Source organism: Marmota marmota, unplaced genomic scaffold (assembly GCF_001458135.2).
Source record: "Marmota marmota marmota unplaced genomic scaffold, marMar, whole genome shotgun sequence".
Taxonomy (NCBI): Eukaryota; Metazoa; Chordata; class Mammalia; order Rodentia; family Sciuridae; genus Marmota; species Marmota marmota.
In genome coordinates, this window is record NW_025999968.1 from 33,657,412 (window position 1) to 33,676,809 (window position 19,398).

At 33.5% G+C, this 19,398-nt stretch overlaps 1 protein-coding gene and 1 long non-coding RNA gene across 2 annotated transcripts in view; both read left to right on the top strand.

The window, feature by feature from the left end:
- Robo1 (roundabout guidance receptor 1) overlaps positions 1–19,398 on the top strand; it is a 1,050,317-nt gene that overhangs the window by 303,309 nt on the left and 727,610 nt on the right. The window lies entirely within an intron of this gene.
- The window catches only part of LOC125616920, a 20,959-nt gene continuing 6,218 nt past the window's right edge, over positions 4,658–19,398 (top strand). Inside the window, exons 1-2 of the long non-coding RNA XR_007347704.1 lie at positions 4,658–5,423; positions 15,599–15,601. This is a non-coding gene — a long non-coding RNA (uncharacterized LOC125616920). The remainder of the gene's footprint in view (positions 5,424–15,598; positions 15,602–19,398) is intronic.

The window sequence follows — 19,398 nt, forward strand, 5'->3', positions numbered from 1 at the left end:
TGTACATGACAGTAGAGTGTATTTTGACATATTATACATGGAGTATAATGTATTCTAATTAGAATCCAATTCTTTTGGTTGTACATGATGTGGAGTTGCACTGGTTGTGTATTCATCATATATGAACACAGGAAAGTTGTGTCTGACTCATTCTACTGTCTTTCCTATTCCTATCCCCCCTCCTTTCCCCCTCATTTACCTTTATCTAATCCAATGAACTTCTATTCTTCTCTTACCCCCCTTGTTTTTTGTTAGCATCTACTTATCAGAGAGAATATTTGACCTTTGGTTTTGGGGGACTGGCTTATTTCACTTACCATGATAGTCTCTAGTTCCCTCCATTTACTGGCAAATGCTATAATTGCATTCTTCTTTATGTCTGAGTAATATTCCACTATGTAATTATACCACATTTTCTTTATCCATTTATCTGTTGAGGGCACCTAGGTTAGTTAAATAGCTTAGGTAACATGAACAGAGCTGCTATAAACATTGATGTGGCTGTTTCACTGTAGTATGCTGATTTTAAGTCATTTGGGTATATATCAAGGAGTGGGACAAATGGGTCAAATGGTGGTTCCATTCCAAGTTTTCTGAGGTGTCTCCATATTGCTTTCCAGAGTGGTTGTACCAATTTGCAGTCCCACCAGCAACATATGAGTGTACTCTTTTCCCCACATCCTCACCAACATTTATCGGTACTAATATTCTTTCTTGATTATTGCCATTCTGACTGGGGTAAAAAAAAAAAAAACTCAGTATAGTTTTAAGTTTTGTTTCTTGAATTGCTAGAGATTTTCAACATTTTTTCACATATTTGTTTACTATTTTTATTTCTTTGAAGTACCTTTTCAGTTCCTTTGCCCGTTTATTAATTGTTTTTGTTTGTTTGTTTTTTTGGTTGGTTTGGTTTGGTTTTAAGTTTTTTTGAGTTTTTTACATGTCCTGGAATTAATACTCTAGCACTCTTATAGGAAAACTCTGATTTTGTGTGTACACAAACTTATATCAGCTCACATTTGTGTTTATTGCTGTCTCGCAGAAACTGCAAACATACATAACCACAAACATGGGGACTTCTGGTAGATCAGAGACCCCAGTCATGCATGCACAGTGGCACAATGACTCCTCTTTCTCCACATGAACTTGGTTCTCAGTGAGGGCCATCTAGTATTTGTAAGACAGATATTCTCTTCAGGGGAGATTTTGCTCCCAAATTGAAGAAAGTTATATCATGTGGGATGACAAATATCATAGTTTTATTTATATAAACCAAAGTATAACTATGCTGTTAAAATTTCACTTAGAGTATGATTTTAATTTTAAAAAATGCCTAGAAGCCCCTTTGGGGAGTAATAAAGAAAAAAAATTGAGAATCACTGCTCTCAGGGATAATTTGATAATTGTTGTAATTATCAAAGAGCATTGCCACCAACACTTAGTGGGTTGAAACCAGAGATACTAAATGTACTGTGAACACTTAGATTACTTCTCCAGAATAAAAACTTTTGGAAACTTTGGTATATATACACAATGGAACATTACTCAGCATTAAAAGAAAATAAAATCATGGCATTTTTCAGGGAAATGGATAGAGTTGGAGAATATAATGCTAAGTAAAGTAAGCCAATCTCAAAAAAACCAAAGGCCAAATGTTTTCTTTGAAATGAGGATGCTTACTTATAATGGTGATGTGTGGGGAGCATGGGAGAAATGGAGGAACTTTAAATAGGGCAAAGGGGAGGGAGGGGAAGGGAGGGGGCAAGAGGGTAGGAATGATGGTAAATGAGTTAGATATCATTATCCTAAGTACATGTATGAAGACATGAATGTTGTGAAAATACTTTGTATACAATCAGTGACTTGAAAAATTGTGCTCTATATGTGTATTATGAAATGAATTGCATTCTGCCATCCTGTATAATAAATGAGAATAAATAAATAATTTAATTTTTAAAAATCACATTAAGAACATGTGGACGCAAAAAGTTCTGTTTATAACTACCTAAACCTAGGCTCGATTTATAATTTCCATAATAATTTTTACTATGTAACTCCCTTGTAGAAGAAGGGAATATTGTTTATTCATTTTTACCAAGAAATCACATCATCAGCAAAGTATATTGGACTCAGTAACAATCCACATGGGTATCAACATCATGCTCTATCTGTAGCTGTCCTGTTCACAGTGATTCTACATATAGGTGCAAACATGTATTTCATTTTATATCTTCAGTATAAAAATGTCTGAGAATTATGTACTGAAGAATACATGATTTTAATTCATTTTCCCTTTTATTTCCCAGCTATGTTATTTTTGTATATATGTATAATAATTATGTGGTATATTATTTACATATATGGCTTGTGTTCTGGATACTGAACAGGATGAAGTAGAAAGGGTGTGCTGAAGCAGAACTGGAAGGGGAAAAACCGGGGCAGGGGGGCATCTCTTGATTCTTTAATTTGCAGAAGTTACATAACTAAATAAAAGGTTTTTTTAAAAATCTTATTCTAACACAATCAGATAGGAAGTTGACAATGGACATATAATAATAATTACAGGTTAACATAATGAGAAATAAACAATATTTCCTTCCTGTATGCTATTAACTCACTATATAAGATTTTTTGAAGTTCATTAACAGCATGCACTTGGACCAGTCAGACTCTGTGGCAAATACTAACTCTTTTAAAATTTACTGAATTTCTCAGGAAACCCAGAAAGTTTTTCCGATTTTTGGAGATAAAGAATATGAGGGACAAAAATGTTAAGTATGGAGACATTGCTAGAAAGTGACGGAACCAGGGTTTAACTAGCAAGCCCTTGGCCAAAGCTTTACCTCTGTCATTGGACTAGTATTAGACATTCCTGTTCTCTGGATTTTTCTTGGTTTTCTTTTAATATTCATGTGCTCTCTATCTCAGTCTGTATTTGATTGCCTGCTTATTGAATTGTTTGCTTCTTTTGAATTAAGGTGGAATAACTAATTTTTATTCCTTGAATAAGTGAAGATTTTTGTCTAATAGGCTGCATTTGATCACTTACTGAAGTTGTTTTTAGAGCTGAGCCTGGTGGTGTGTGCTTGTGGTCTCAGCTCCCTGAAGACTGAAGAGGATTATTTGAATTCAGGAATCTGAGGTCATCCAGGGCAACACAGTGAGACCTGATCTTTAAAAAAAAATAAATTTAAAAAAATAAATAAAATAAATTTGTTTTTAGTAAACCTCATTTGATTCTTCTCATGTGCTCCACCAGAACTGGAGAATCCTGCAAATGTTTTCTCCAGTATTGGAAATGCTGAAATATTTACAGACTTAAAAAAATAAATAAATCGACTTTGCAACAAGATAGCTATTGAATGTGTCTGGCTTCTTAGCTGTAGTCTTTCAAATCTCTGACTAATAATCATTGGAAACCCAACAAATATTTATATACTGTTAGACTTCCAAATACCTTCTAAATTTTTCTAGACTAGAAGTGCTCTTACACAACCAGATAGGCTCTTAGTTTGTTTTTCACCAAGGAATTTTTCCCCATTTTGGTAACCAGTGAATATTTTGAATGAATGACAGAAAAATTAAACATAGAGGGATGTTTTCTCTTATAAATTATCTATGCACTTTATTTTGCTTCTTAAGAATTCTAAGCACTTTTATTGTGAGTGCATGAATGGCTTCTGTCCATAACAAATAATTTAAATTTTTTTAAATATAATCAAATTTTAGAAAGCCACAGATAACCCATCAATTTTCTATAATTCACAATTTGTTTCAAGCAGTAGGATAAACCTGTTTCCATGGCCAAATAAACACAAAACAAGTTAAAATGCAGATTAACCTGTAATTAATTAAAATGTAGAATAAGTACATTTTTTATTTATTTCATAGTTGTTCTCAGCTACAATTACAGTGAACCTAAAATGTATCTGGCATAGAGTTGTCATAGTCCACCCCTGTAATCTAATTTAATCTGTGTAACAGAATCATTGTCCCTAAATAATATGACTTTTTTTTTCCTCACAGAGTATCTAACAGTTTTGTGAACTAGAAGTTAATACTATTGCTTAATTTGATCAAAACTTTTCTTTTACAAATAAGGGCTTAAGACATTGTTTAAAATATTTTTACTAATTAGAATGCTCCATTTATGATATAAAAATTGTTGCCTTATAATCCATTTTGATATTATTTTTTTCAAGAATGATTCATACTTTTCCATGTCAGCCCAGTAGAGTACATACCTAAAGATGCTAAAAATTTGGTGAAATTTTGCTTTGCAAAATGAAAAAAAAAAAGTTTATCCCTTTTCTGGCTTTTGTTTATTTTCTAAATCCTGCAATATATGCACTATGAGCCCACTGTGTTCTTATTATATTATTTCCATCTTATTAGAACTTCTTAAGGTACCATACTGCTTTCCCTTGGCTTGCCTTTGTAGGTATCACATTTAGAGAGAAATTTTTTCTGTAAAGTTAATAACAAAAATACTAAAGAGCTATTTTACAAAATTATCTGACTATTAAGATGGTTGTGATTTTATATTCAGTTTACAGAGCAAACTTGTTGCATTTTGAGTTCACTCACACCATGATTGTCTCCATGTCTGTCTTTAGAAATCAAAAACTATTATATTAAGAAATGTTGTAACATTTCCAATGGAAAGTTATGTATAGCTTTTCATGTTAAATCATGGTGCCATTTATAATAATGGAAAGTCAGAAACAAAATAAATATCCAATGATATTATTAGTGTTAGAACATAATCCTAAAGATAGTTTCCTGTGGCATACAAAGTAATATTTATGAAGATTTTTCTTTTTTTAATAGCATAGAAAAGCTCATGTTTTATGATGCCATGTGAAAATACAGAATGTAAGAATTTGTATTTAGTATAATTTCTACCTTAAAATTAGAGAGATGCCTATGCATGGAATATGAATATTGAAAGGAAATACATAGAGATGGTAACATTGGTTCAAATTGTAAAAAAAAAAAAAAAAAAAAAAGTTTTCTTCTTTGTATGTGTTTGTATGTTATATTTTTTACAATAACCACAGTAAGTGTTATATCTTAAAAATTGTTAGAGGTATCCTTCGGTCTACATCATCACTGATGCCACTCGCGGGCCCAGGTGCACTAGGTTTGCTCCATGGCCTCCCTTCCTGAGTGCTGCCCTTAGGCCACCATGTCTAATGCGGCTGACACAAAACTGTAGGAGGTCCTGGGCATTCTGCCCAGCACCAGCAAGAACAAGATGAAGAAGGCATACTTAAAGTTAGCCAAGAAATACCATCCAGATAAGAATGCAAATGCTGGAGACAGATATAAAGAAATAAATTTTGCATATGAAGTATTATCAAATCCAGAGAAGCGTGAGCTATATGACAGATAGGGACAACAAGGTCTTTGGGAAGGTAGAGGTGGAGATAGTGGCATGGATGATATTTTCTCTCACATTTTTGGTGGAGGATTGTTCAGCTTCACAGGAAATCAGAGTAGAAGTCAAAATGGCAGTGAAGAAGAGAGAGCATGATGCATCTGCTCAAAGTGTCTTTAGAAGATCTATATAATGGCAAGACAACCAAACTACAGCTTAGCAAGAATGTGCGTGCAGTGGCCAAGGTGGGGAGTCTGGAGCTGCTCAGAAGTGTAGGGCTTGTCAAGGTTGAGGTATATGCATCATGATCAAACAGCTGGCTCTGGGAATGATACAATGGATGCCGTCTGTGTGCTCTGATTGTACCTGGAGTAGGAGAGGTAATCAATGAAAAGGAGTGCTGTAAAAATTGTGAAAGGAAGAAGGTAAGTAAAGAAGATTCTTGAAGTTCACGTAGACAAAGGCATGGAACATGGACAGAGAATTTACTTTCACTGGGGGAACAGACCTGGCCCCAGGAGTAGAATCAGGAGACAGACAGTGTTCTTTTGCTACAGGAGAAAAAACATGAGGTGTTCCAGAGAGATGGGAATGATTTGACATGACATATAAGTTAAGACTTGTTGAAGCTCTATGTGGTTTCAGTTCACATTTAAGCACCTTGTAGGATGTCAAATTGTGGTGAAATACCCTCCTGGCAAAGTAATTGAGCCAGGATGTGTTCGTGTAGTTGGAGGTGAAGGAATGCCACAGTATCGTAATCCCTTTGAAAAAGGTGATCTTTATATAAAGTTTGACATGCAGTTTCCTGAAGACAACTGGATAAGCTTTCTGATCTAGAAGATCTTCTACCATCTAGACCAGAAGTCCCTAAAACATAATTGGAGAAACAGAGGAGGTAGAGCTTCAAGAATTTGATAATATTAGAGGCTCAGGAGGTGGCCAGAGGCATGAAGAATATAACCATAGCTCTGATGAGGAAAACAGCAACCATATTGAACCTGGAGTACAGTGTTCCCATCAGGAACTCTGCCAACAAATGGCACAGGTGGATTTTCTTTCCACATTTGCCTGATTTGTTCGCAGTGATCCGGCAGATCAATCCAGAACTGATGGACATCTGTTGGTCTATGTGTAACTTTTAAAATTGACATAGTATCTACAGAGTTGATAATTTAAACTAATCACAAAGCTTTAATTCTTCATTTTGACTGTTCTATAGCAAAATAAAGCACTTGAAAGGAAACAAGACTCCCTTTCACACATGGGTTATAAGTTTCAGTCTCACTATCTGTGCTTGATTTTTATCAGTTTTGTGTAGATTTTATGTTTCATATTTTTAATTCATATCCCACTTTGTAAAGTTTGTACAATTTGTACTGAAGCTTTGTGTTTGACTGCACCTGCATAAGCTGCTACAAATAGAATAAAGAACTTCATAGCCAGTAAAGAAAAAAAAATGTTAGAAATACTTTCAGATATTTCTGCATCTAAATTTTTTTCATCAGTCATCTCATAAAATGGAAAAATTCTGTGTCCTATGGAGTCCTGAAGAGAATATGGAGATCAGTGGTGACAAAAATTCAGATAGCTCTGCTTCTAAAATACAATATAGTACACTAAATATTGTTTATTATTATTTTAACTGTTAAAAGCAAAAGGTGGTATACTGATCCAGGTACCCTAAGGGTTTTTAGGAAAGTTAATAAAAGTAGAATTGCATTTTATATCACCATGAAATTTCATTTTGTGAATGTTGTATGCATTGTGATTCTCAAATAGAATTTATATGTCAAAATATACATATTAGAAGTCCTGATAGATTAATAGATTAAGATTGTGATTCCAGTTTTAAAATATTCTATTTTCTTTAAAACTCACTAGGTTCTGCCAATCACTATTCTTAAAGGTGAGGATAGGTTTGTCACAGATGGTATTTCTATCAGGAATAGAAGTCCAACAATAGCTTCATTCACTCTGTTCCATTAAGAATCACATTGAGGTTATGAAATTGTGTTCTCATCAACAACATGTAAAGTAAATAATGAATAGATACATGATTCTTATGTCTTTTTACATAGTTCCTATTTCCAAGAAGTATTTATATCAAAGAATATATGTACCTATATTTATATCCATATCTCTGTGTATGTTATTGTCTTCTACTTTTGTATACTTTTAAATACACACATAACAAATATATGTATATATGTATATGTATATGTATAACACACACACACACACACACACACATACACATATGGTTTCCTAATTCACTTGATTCTTTTAAAGAGCTCTATATTAAAAAGTAGGCATTTTTTCATTAGTTTATTATTTAAATTTATTAATTCTTTATAAGTATACATAATGATAGGGTTTATTTTGACATAATCATACAAGCATGGGATATGGTTTGCTCCAACTCAGTCCTCAGTACTTCCCCTTTCCTCCCCTCCACCCTCTCCTTGTTCCCTTTCTTCTACTCAACAAGTAGATATTGTGAGGTTATTTAAGTGATTTGCTAAAGTTTTTTTTAGTTTATTTGTGCTCTTTACCAAAATTAACTGATCTTACTGAATTTTCTGTGTGGGAAAGTGAAGATAAGTGGCAAAAGCATTTTAAGGACATAAGCACACCCTTGGCTTCCCTTTACAATGCAAACTGTTTGATTGTTTATTTGATCTGAAAACTTCTGTTATGTGCTAGATTTATTCCAATAATCTTCATTTTTTTTCTCTTTTATGCTATGTCATATACCAGACAGGGGTCTTATTGACATCTAACTTCTTTTGCTTTACTTCATCAAATATGCCCAATCCTCTAGTCTCTACCTGTGGTCCTGAGAGGAATTTAAGTTTGCAGGATTATCGTTCATAGTCACATTATTTTCTTCCCATGCAAAATCCTAGAGCATTTAGTTTTGCTCAAACTGTAGGATTTTTTTTCCTGATCTCTTAAGTTCCTATCATAAACATAGGAACATCTTCACAGAATTTCTCCACATTATCCACATGTTCAGTTTTACTGGCCTTCCTACTACTACTGAAATGAATGATCCATCTTTCCAAAGCTGATATACTTTCCCTTCCCTTTCTTATTGGATACATATTTCATCAGGTCATTTTATTGATCATTAAAAAGATAACATCTTTATACTAAGTCTCCCCTTAAGCTTAGCCAATTTACATCAATACATTCCTTTCTTATCTGTTTACCTGATAAGATAATGGTAGTTTTCCTGTCCTCTGTTATAAATGACTTAGAAGTTCATTGTGCCAGTCACTTTCTTTGTTACTACTCATTCCTTGGAATTTTTAATCATTCAATTTTCATTGATTGTGTTCTCTTTTCTGAAGATATTTAGTTTTTTTCTAATTCTCATCTCTAATATCAAACTAATATTTTAACTCTATAATGTGCTTGTTTTTATGCTCTTCAATTCTCCCCAAATTTCTCTTCCATGCCAAATAAGAAAGTTGATTTGAACAGCATTTGCCTTATATACTACTTTACAAATCATTCCTTTATTCATTCTCTTAATTGATTTGAACAGCATTTGCCTTATATACTACTTTACAAATCATTCCTTTATTCTTTCCCTTAGGTTTGTGAATTTTAAGTATTCTTACTTGACCTGCCTACAAACTCTTTTTTTCCTCCCTCGCTGGCCTCTGTTTCCCTTTTCTTGAAAGGATTGCCTATCATCCATCATGGCCTGAGCTATAATACCTTATTATCTCTTAAAAGTTTTCTAATCATATATAGATATAGATTTAATAGATTTTCTAAATTTGCCCACAGTTCACTCCAACCTTTCTGGTTGTTCCCATCTCTCACCAATGACATGTTCAAACCTCTGAGACATTCACTGCCTTAGGCTAAAATGATCCACCATGATCCTTGGATGCTTTCATTTGATCCTTGACCACTGTGTACCCTCTAGAAAGCCCTACATCAATTCAAACTGTATTCTCAAATAATAAGATTGTTTACCCTTTATCCTTTAAGACAGAAAGAAAAAGTTATACTTACCTGTCTTATAACTATACAGCTATGGATCATTTCATATATCATTTTGGCATTATTATAAAATGTCAAATAACCATAGAAAGTGAAATATCTGAGAAATTCTGAGTGAGAAATTCTTCATAGACGGAAATTTTAAAATGCATTAAGAACTTATTGAATTCCTTAAGTAACATGACTTTTAGCTATTAAAATTAGAATGATTCAGTTCTTTTGAAGATTTGACCCTCTAATGAAATTTGAATGAAGTAGATTGAAATGGTGCTCTTTGTGATAAATATTGATTACATGATCAGTCTCACAATGACGTTTTCCTTCTCTAGTTAAAATGATCATGCACCAACTCATTGCCTTGGAATAGTAAGATGCATGTTGGCATAATGAATTGAAAATCAAAATCTCCTGTTTTTATGATTATGAATTCCTTCATTTTTATTTCAACTTAGCATATTCAGAATTATGACTGCTATCTAGGAAAAACAGGTCCTTATATATTGCAATTCCTAAGAAGACTACTCTGATATGTCACTCATTTGTCAACATACATGGGTATCATTTCCTTTGCCAGATAAGAAAATTAAAGTATTAAAGTTTAAATAACCTGTCAACAGTCACACACACTATTTGCTTATGGTTAATAATTGAGCTTAAATTTGAATTCATGTCCTGTAATTTCTTTATCTCTTTTTTTCCCTAAAACCAAATGCTGAAGATATATGTAACTACATTGCACAGTGTCTAGAACTGCACAGCTGTAAGCTACAGAAGCTTTATAAAGACATCAATAAAGACACAGCTGGATTTCAAAAGTGGAATTATCAAAGAAGTCAAAATCACACACATAGTTTTTTTTTTAATAGTGCCAATCAAATCTCTTGTTTGAAATAAGAAAAATATCCTGAGAATCAGAACATTATTATAAAATAAAATGTTCTATGATCTTTCTCTATGATCTCAATATTTCTGACCTTAAAAATTAGTCTACCTTCCCAGGCCCTAACAAGGAAATTTAGTATTTGCAGTAAATACTTAACACTCATTAGTCAGGGTACAGTTTTCTCAGTAAAGGATCAGTGAGATAATGCTACTCACTTCAAGATGCAAAATTATTAGGCTTAGTGTAAGATCAAAATATTTGTCTCAATTATGTTTTCTAAAATGTTCAAAATATACCTTTAAATGAAACATCAGTTACTTTAAGTATGACATGGAAAGTATTCTCTCTACATAAGGCCAATACAATCAGTTAAAATATAAATCCAGTCATTAGGAGAAATTATGATTGATGTTAATGAATTATTCCATAGCTATGCAACTTCGATACAAACACATACATAATGCACATACATAAGTTTATGGGCATGTACCTGTATGTATATCTACATATGTTGCATAAAAATCATCATCTTTCTACTGCTTATCTTTTAAAGATAGCACTGTTGTCCATTGCAGTATGACTCTCCAAGTTCTTGCTGTAGTTAGTGCTTTACAAAGTCAATGCACTGTTGGGCTGGGGGTATAGCTCAGTTGGTGGAGTGCTTGCCTTGCATGCATAAGGCCTGGGCTCTAATCCCTTGTACCACAAAAAAGAAAGAAAGAAAAAAGAATCAATGCACTGTCAATAGATTCTGTTCTGAAAGTATTACTAGAACCAATGCAAATACCTCTTTGGTTATGCAGATTTATTAAAAATAGGTCTTTTTATGTTCCTAATGATTTACTACAGATGATCAAAATACTCTTCTATTTATTGACCTCCAGTTTCTCCATTTATAAAATAAAAGACTTATTTACATTTTGATCTCTTCCAGACTAACATTTTAATACATTTATTACTTTATCAACTACAGAATTTTCAAATTCAGTTAATAATGAACATAATATGAACTCCAATTTTGTGGTCTTCAAATGCATCTACTTTTTTTCCAGAAACAAATCAAGTAAAAGAGTGTTTCAAATTGTTATTGTTATTAAAGTTTAGACAATATTTCAAATTCTAAAATTATTTGTTTATATGGCATGATACAATAATCTATCCAAAAATTAGCAAATATATATGAATATTAAAGATATAATGAACAGCAATTTTAACATCACACAATAAAGAAATAATAAACATGCTGCTGTATTTTTCATTATGTATGAATTATATTAGCTTCTTTAACTTAACATAAAAGTAAGTTAGAGTTTGATTTTGAAGTATATATAAGTTGTAAGTTCTGAATAAAGTTATTCATATTCTATTTGTCATTTTCTATTTACTATTAGGGTGAACCATAAAGCTGTTGACATTTGGTCATTTTTAATTTAAAAAAAAAGACAATTTCTATAGTTCAGGCTATAGTTTGTGAACACATGCCTTGTAAATGCCCCAAAGCAAGTGCATGAGCTTGTGGATGTAAAACAAAGCCAGAAAATAGGTAGACGAATAGGTATAGGTATAAATAGGTATAATCTCTAAAATGATAAGGAAAAAAGGAACCAAAATATTAACATTTATTTTTGGAGTACTGGATGGAGACACACACACATACACACACACACACACACAGGCTTTACTGATTCTGAATTGTTAGTATTTTTATCAATGTTACTATTCTCTGTTTATATGTAGCCCTAGACCTGGGTTTTGGAAGTTAAGAGCATGAGGACCACAGTGAATAAATTATGGACACATTACTAATGTGGTATCAGCATGTTCAAAAATATGAAAATAGCAGAATATTTAGACTATAAGGAAAGTAGTTTGACCATGAATTTATAAAATATTAAATATTTTTAAAATTTATGTTAAATTTAATATTTTACATATTTAATGATTTCAGTTGCTATTAAAAATGAAAAAATGTAGGCCCTTAATATTTAATTTTATATTAAAAATTTTGATATTAGATTGCTACCAAGTTTGCTTTGGAAGAGTGATGTTTTTATTTGTTTCTTCTTGCTGAGTAGCAAAGAAACTCATCTGAATATTTCTATTCTTGACAAAAGACTCTATTAAAAATAAATACAGAAAAGGAAAAAAGGATGACAATAGTCAGGTACCTTGTATGGTGGTTTTTAATCTGTTTACCTTGTCATCTATGAGTTTTATATTGCTGTAGGGCAAACAAGGATATCTATATTGCTCCCTTTTCAATATCTGGATGCAGTATTTTACAAGTCTACTAGCCTTTAATCCATAATTATTAACATAGACATTTCTACATGTCTACTCTTTATTTAACTTATGCTCTCTAATATAAAATGACTTCTCTCATATCTGACCAGTCAGTCACTGAGTCTGAAGGTGACAGAGGAAGGAAATAAACACAGGGAAAATAGCTGGAAGACAGTATGAGACTCTGTGTTATAGGTAACTGAGACTAAAAATCTTTCTGAACTGAAGTTAACAATATCAGGCTTATTTTTAAGATGGCTTTAGTAGCTGTATAGAGAATGTAATAATCAGAAATCCTTTGGTAGAAATGATCTCTAAACAGGCTCTTGATAGAATCCAGAAAGAACGAAACTAAAGCCCCACAGTGCAGAGGATAGAAAAGAGTACCAGCACTTAAATGAGGGTGGTTAAGTGGATTTGATGATTTGATACCTAATACGATTGTAATAAGCATATAATTAATCACCTGTACCAGAAAACTTTTGAGAGTAAAAGGGATTTTTTAAATAAGGAAGATGAAATGATCGGTATAAACTTCAAGCAAACAGGGACGAATTGTCTCTCAGGAATCCTGGAAAAAAGAAATCAGTAAAGCCTTTCAGAATTCTAATGGTGCAGATGGAGATGCAATTTCTAATGGTAGGGAATTCATGGAAAGTTCATTGCAGAAAAAAATTAGTGAGTTCTGTTTTCTGGTCCTACACACTAATATTAAAAAAATAAAAATTCAGTAGGTAGTTTGAAATTAGGTCTATATGTCTCAAATTAGATAAATACAGAAAATGAACATTTCAGAGCCCAGTAGAGAGTGCCCACCCCCCCCATTCCCCCACTTCCCACCTTCCCACACCTGCCCCCAATTGGGGAGGATTAGTGTAGAGTGGTTACTGCAAGAGTGGCTACTGCAGAGTGACAGAGAAAATGCTGGGTTGTAGCAGGGTGGATTTGAATACTATCCATCGAATATAGGTCTTACTTGAGGGTCATTTTTTATTGTTAAGTACTTTACGTAGATGTTTGCACATAATCTTCAAACAATACTGCAAAGGAGGACTGATTTTCTTCATCTTTCACATATTCAGTAGTGAAATCTGAAGAACAAAATGATTGCACAACTTTTTATTTTGGTTGATCACTGCTAGTAAAAAGTAGAACCTAGATGCAAAAAGCACACTAACTACTTTATAATCTGTTCTTCCTCACACAACCCCTCTGCTGCTGTGAATGGAACCCACGGCCTCGTACATTGTTCTTTAAACACTGAGTGTTTTCTCAGATTGTACCATAACTAACAAATATTGATTTAAAACCTTGGCTCAAAATTCTCTACTACTCTTTTGAGTTATTTAAAGGATTATAGTCTCCACAGTGTATGATTATTAAAATTCATTTTTCCCCAACTCCCATGCAACCTTCAAAGTATAAAAGCTGCAGTGTTCCACAGCAGTGTTTCTCAACTTCAAATCTCCTCTATCAGGTAGACTCAGTGACACTGGAAAGCCATATTAATTCCACCTATGACAAATGATATATGGAGCAAGTGTGGAAGACTGGCCCAATGTGGCAGAGACTTGGGAATTTCTGGACAGAGAAGAAAGATCTTGAGAGATTTATCTTAGGTGAACCCTAAAAGGGAAGGAAAGAGAAGCAGTACATTTGGAAAGTGGAGTGGATTATGTTTCAAAGAGAAAGGAAGAGACATTTTCGGGTTAGGCATGATGCTGACAGCTATTTATGATTTGTGACCTCGAGCAAGTCATTTAATTTTCCAAAGTCTCAACAGTCTTTGAAAAAGGAGTGGTCTGGGCTGAGTGATCTCTAATATTTCTCCCAGTTGTAGCTTTACTTTTATAATATTAAATATTTGCTTAGATTGTTCATTGTTTTGTTTGATGATATACTGTCTTTTGTCTGTAAAAAAACAAAACAAAAACAAAAACAAAAACAAAAAACAAAGATCCTTCTCCTCCCTGGAGGGAAACCACATGAGAATATTAATTGATTAGTGAAAGGGATTCTGGAGTTTGAGGTTTCACACTCGACCTTTCATTTAGTCATGCTCTAGAAGAGTGTTTTTACATTTAATAACCTGAAAGGTCATTAATACACTGTCTATTGTAAAATAATGCCACCCATTTTTGGAATATTTTCTTCCGGAACTTAAGATGCATTCAAATAATCTAGTGCCAAAAACCTATATATGATTCCAATCTTTTCTGCCTTGACATCTTTTTCTTGTCAAGAGAGCTTTATGACAGAAATAGATTCTTCTGACCATGTTGTACTTGGCATATAACATTCTCTTCACAACCAGTAGTTTCTCTTACTAAAGGTAATTTTTTCTTCAAATTTTATTCTCATGGTAAAATACTGACACACAGAATGTTTCATTGACCAAGATCAGTTCATCCAACTGTTGATGGCAACACAGAGAGGAACAGATCACAGTCAGCCTTTTCAGTGTTGGCTAGGCTTGTGCCAAATGGTTAGGGTGATCATTCTGTGGTTGCTTAACTTCCTTAAGGATCAATTCCTTATGTGATAATTGAGAAACAAACTACTTCCTTAGGCTCTACTATTTTTCCCCTTTTCATGGGGAATTCTGAATGAAAGAAAAACTTGGACTTCTGGCCCAGTGTTCTTCACTACATAATTATTCAATTTTAAAATAGAACATAATGCACCATCACATCTGGACACACCAATTGGGGTATCTTAATAATTTAGGTTCAGTTACAGTATGTGGCTTGGATTTGGACTTTGTTGTTTTATGTGACCACTGATTTCTTCTTATGACAGTGACTCTTTTTGAACCTAAACTGAAGCATTGATTTGAAAAGATGATAATTCTGTACATAAAAACAAATACAGTAATTTCTATTAAGAGATTCTTATTTGCATCTGGTGGCTATGGCAACGTATTTCTGGGTTTATTTTTACATCTTAGCAATATCATCAGCAATAGAATCCACTCATGAAAAGGACATATCTTGGGACTGGGGGTATAGCTCAGTGGTAGAGAGCTTGCCTAGCGTGTGCAATACCCTGGATTCAATGCCCAAAAATGAAAAAAAAAATGCAAACCTTAAAAATAATTTGGGGACTACCATCTATAGTTTATATAAATAAATATTTCTGCATGTTATATTGAATTTTTCAGTTTTTTGCATTCCTATGTGAAGCTCTATAGGTGAATGTTGTATTAGGATGGGGATCAGGGAGTGGGAGGTTTAGAAGAGTTGTTGACTGAAAGGATTACTGTATGGCCCAAAAAAAAAAAAAAACTGTACTATTTCTCACATCCAGTTGGATTATGAGCCACCATCTGCTGAACCTGTCAGAAGATATTTTTAAAAATTGAACATTAACTTAAAAATAACTGTACAAGTAATGTGTATAGAATGGGTGGTCCTGCGTTAGGACTAACACGGGACCTTTGTCTGCTGATGCTGATTTTAACAACTCATTAAGAACTATGCTCTTGTTAAAGCCAGACTTCTTCCTTCTTCCTTCCAAAGCCTTCTTCCTCCTTCTGCAACCTTGAACATGTCCTACTTCAGGTCTCCATAAGACAGCTGTCCAGTTATCATGCTAGCATTCATATAATTTCTGGCTTATTCCCCAAATAAAAACATTTTGTAAGCAGGGCAAAAGTGTACTCTACATTGGCTGCCAGTGCCTGTTTCCCTCCTAAGTTGAATTCCCATGCTCTTCTCTCTTTTCATTCCTCCAACACCTCCTTCACCATTTTCCCGTCCCCATGGGTGGGTGTGTGTGTGTGTGTGCGCGCGCGCGCGCTCTTTTACTTCACTGAAAAAATGAAAAGAAACCCATAGCAATTATATTCACCCTACCATTGCCAAATCTATCAAACTGCCTCACTAAAATCTCACCTCCGTTTTTCAATAGGCAGCCATACTAGGCACTCCATGGCAAGAGAGCCTCAGTGACCTGTGTGTTAAAAACAAGTCACTTCTCCTCTTAGGTTGGTTTCTTATCATTCCACATTGCCCCCTTCTGTTTCAAATGTATCCTCTTGGCTTCTGTGACACCAAACTCAAATAGTTTTAGTTCTATCTTATTGGCTACCCTCTCTCTCAATCTTTTCATGTTCTCTCTCCTTTTATAGTCTCTAAATGATGAATGTACTCTAAGCCTGGGGTTTGATGTGTCTTCTCTACAATTCTTCTCTAAATGATCTTTTAGCCATTTGCTTATGAATGTCATCCATAGGTCAGTAACTCACAATTTTGTATCTGTTGCTCTGTATTTTCCCCCTTCCCTCTCTCCCCCTTCTCTCTTTCTTCATTCCTGACTGCTTGTCTGCCTGTCTGTCTTCCTCTCACCCTTTTTTTTTCTTTCCCCACAAAAATCATATATCAAACTATGTAATTTCAATTGAATATAAAAAGGCATGTCATATACTACATGACTAAAATATTTAGTTCTCCTGCCATTCCATCTCAAACAGATGCTCTCTCTACCTTTTTTATCCTAGTATTGAGCGCTTCCATCCATTGAAAGGCTTATGTAAAACATAAATTTTTTTAAAAAAATGATTTCTTCTTAATACTTCTTGATTATCTCCCATACTATCTGATCAATAGGTACTGTCAGTCTCTACCTCCAAAATATATCCTAATTAATCCCATTAATCTCTATTATCATTATAATCTATTAATCTCTATTATCACATAACTATCATCTCTATTATGACAATAATTCAATTCTTAGATTCTAATCCTTTTCCCACACACAATATCGGAAATGATTCTTTTCAAACAAAATGAATCACTTCACTTCCCTACTTAAATCAGTCTAATAGCATCCTGCTTCACTCACAAGGAAAATCCTAAGTCTTTCTTTGTCCCCAGACTCTTTCTCATCTGGCCCACACCTATTTCTCCAAACCAGATTCTAAAACTAGACAAAGTAGTTACATAAGACTTCATTAGTGACATGTTTTCTTCTTCCTCACTTCCTTTATACTTACTATTCTTCCTGCCAGTAAACTCTTCTCCAAAATTTAGTCATGAGGGCTCCATTTCCATAATCAGAGTTCACCTGCAAAGTCTTTCTATAAAGGGACCTCTTCCAACTGCCAATACTGCCTCACTTCTTACCATAGCACCCTGTTTCATTTCCCTTTCTAGTTCTTATCAGTAATGGAAGTCAGGTTAATTATTCTTATGTTTTCTTGCTTATTTTTTGTTTCCCCATCCTCAATCCCATAATTGTGGCTCCTTTCCCATAGTGGGAATTCCCAACAATACTCTTTTGTGTGATTTATTTGTTCTGCTCCAAAATATACACCAAAAATTACCTCTAACAATAAGAAATCTACCAAGTAAAGGTCAAAATTTCTTTGCAGTTCTTTTTATTTATTTATTTATTTTTAGTTGTAGATGGTCACAATACCTTTATTTTGTTTATTTATTGATTTTTTATGTGGTGCTGAGGATCAAACCCAGTGCCTCACAACTCCAGCCCCCTTTGCAGTTCTTTTTTGCCTAGAAGTTATGCTATTACAAGTGTACAGTTGGAATAATGTGCTTATAAAATACACATTTTTCTCTCAACACTTCTTTTATGTCTTTATTTTTACTTAAATCCAATTCATGATTAGCCTTTCACTTTTTATTAACAATTACTTGTAGACATGGAAAACATTTATACATCACAAAAGTCAAATATTATTTTTAAAGAATTCTTGCTCCCATCAAAATATTAATATACTTGGAATTATATTAAACATATAAATATTAATCTTTATCAATAATGTATTCATTTTTTTAGTTACAAATTTAACCAGTCTATTATTTGACCTTATGGGACATTCCTTTTTTATCCTTTATAAATTATGCTGGCATTAACAAATATGGTATATTTATTTATCATTATTTTCCTTTGGGTCAAACAGTAGGACATAATATACTCCCATTATACATGAAGTTTTGCTATAGTTGTTGCTCTTTATAAGATCAGCAAATATAATGGTATATTAGGATTAGTCCAGATATAGAGGCATATTGACATGTGACCGGCTTTCTCCCCGTATATGCATACAACATAGAACAAACTAGAAACTCAAAACTATGGAGTTAGGCTCCTGACTTTCCTTGTATTCCTTCTGCAATTGTATATCATTTAGCTCAATCTAATTGGGCTACATGAAACCTACCTCATGGAGTTCACTGCATGGTCAATCATTCTTTTCACTAGAGTGCTTTTTCTACCAATTATCTATGTCCTAATTTACTCATGCTTTTTTTTCTTTTATATTTTTCACTCACAATCTTGGGTGAAGGAGGGTCTGTCTTGAAGCCCCTTCTTTTTTATAGCCTCATTTTTATCATCTGTTCTTTCTTTGTGTTTCCCATGACAGTGATTCTTCCACTTAAGTTACTTCTATTTATTTCGTGTTCTACCAGGTAGCAAATGATTCCAAAGGACCAACCAAGTTGCTTTCTTTTTTAAAATCTAGCCTTTTGCCTGGGGTTGGTGGGATAATGAGAAGTTATAAGGTCACAACTGATTATTGCATGACATTCTCAGGTTCCACATTTTTATCCAGCAAGCTCTGTGTCGCCTTTAGGATTAGCTGGTCTTGTGGAAAGATAACCCATAGAAGCTTGAAGATATTTTCTGCAGCAGTGTGGTGTAACATTACAATGATGATACCAAGTTATAAAAAAATATAAACAAATCCTATTCAGCACGAGTTATTTTTCATCAACATATCTACTCCTATGATCTTCAGGTCCAGGCACCATCACCATAAACTTCTTGACTTCTCAATCCTAAAAAAAAAAAAAAAAAAAAGCTGAAGAAG